This window comes from Etheostoma cragini, chromosome 21, assembly GCF_013103735.1.
Source record: "Etheostoma cragini isolate CJK2018 chromosome 21, CSU_Ecrag_1.0, whole genome shotgun sequence".
Classification (NCBI taxonomy): Eukaryota; Metazoa; Chordata; class Actinopteri; order Perciformes; family Percidae; genus Etheostoma; species Etheostoma cragini.
In genome coordinates, this window is record NC_048427.1 from 8,277,281 (window position 1) to 8,279,023 (window position 1,743).

Below are 1,743 nucleotides of genomic sequence, written 5' to 3' on the forward strand. Positions count from 1 at the left end.
TAAAGTGACAGCGGCCTCTAGCAGCCTCTGTAATTGTGACGGGAGCAAAGGAGTCAGGTGACGTTGTTACAGGGTGATAAAGGCTGTGTGGTATGACATTGCTGTTAGTTTCATGTTTTCCAACTACGATCACCACGATTGTTCCTTAAGTGTTTATTATTGTAACCATGAAGGTCCCCTAATAGTCTGACCCACACAGTACTTTAAAATCTGATACTGATTTGCAAGTTCTAAAATAAATCTCATATTGATAAATGGACAGATATTTATTTTCTTAATAAAATTTAATTTCCTTATACAACCGATAAAATATCTATCATTTAACTATATTTAACAAAATATTTATTTCAACCCAAATCATACTTTCCTAAACCTAAACAGTAGCACTGTCACATTTGTAAAACAACAGTGATTTGTAACAGTTCAGGAAGGCACAAGACAAATGTTGCTGTCTTGTCGGTGGAAGCGTCAGCTATGAAAACACTTCTATTTTTTGTTCTATGCCATGGAAAAATAATGTAATTTGTTGCGGCAGCAGGAGGGTGCATGTAGGATTGACTCAAAATGACCTACAGTGTCCATTTTCTGAAGTAACAGGTCATCCGGTGCAAGTGTTGTTCTATGACCCAGAAGAGCAAGCTGTATCAGGCATTGGATACCCAGACACTACTTGTAAGTTGAATGAATTGATTGTTGGGTTTATTCTTTCATGGGATTTGTTGACCATAAGAAAAACAGAAAATATCCCTACACCTATTCTTTTAATTAACAGCGGCAGCCACGGCAGCCACATTTCAACCGTGACATGGGCAGAAAAAAGAAAACCAACATCGAATGGGCCACAGTCGAACATCAGAGCAAATAAGGGAGTGCATCAGTATCCAGGATGAATAAATCAACACTTTCCTCTGAATTAATCTCTCTCAAGTTGAAATTTTTACTACAGATGAGCTTGGACATCTCCATGGTAACAGAAATTCCACAGCCATTCCCAAGTGGATTCACACAGCATGTACGGACTGACAGTCACACTGCATACACTGTATACTTAAACAGACATACAGAAGGTACACACACACACACACACACACTCATATTCCCATCTTCTGTCTAACAACACTAGACAATCTAGTCCTTTTTCACGCTGGAAAATAAAATGTCAGATTATCCTTTCTTCTGTTCTATATAAATAACAAAGAGTGACAGCTCAAGTTTGTCAGTGTTGTGATCTTCAGGTACACACACTTACACACACACTTCCAGACACACAATGAAACAGTCCACTTTAAGTCTGCTTCTTGGTCTTTCCAGTTGGCGGCGGCCAGACGCGGCAGAGTTGGCACAGCCAGAGTCGAAGTGCCAGGGGGAATGGAGTGCCACATGGCACGTTCATGGCAGGGCCAGCTGGGGGGGAGGGAGACAGTCAGGGTTTGTGTGTGCGTGTGAATATATGTGTGTGTGTGTGTGTTGGTGTGGGTGTGTTTGTTGGATAGGGGGGTGGTGGAGGGGTGCTTTTGCATCTTAAATTCCACAACATCTGTTCAATAAGCAGCACCATATATGCCACTGAAGCTGGTGTGTTTACAGGCAGTCACTTTAATTGGGGGTTGGTGTGTGCATTTATGTGCATGTGTGTGAGCATGTGCTCCGTCTATGCATTTATAGGTGTTGGAGAAGAGAGGAGACAAGAGAGTGTGTGTGTGTGTGTGTGTGTGTGTGTGTGTGGGGGGGGGGGGGGGGGGG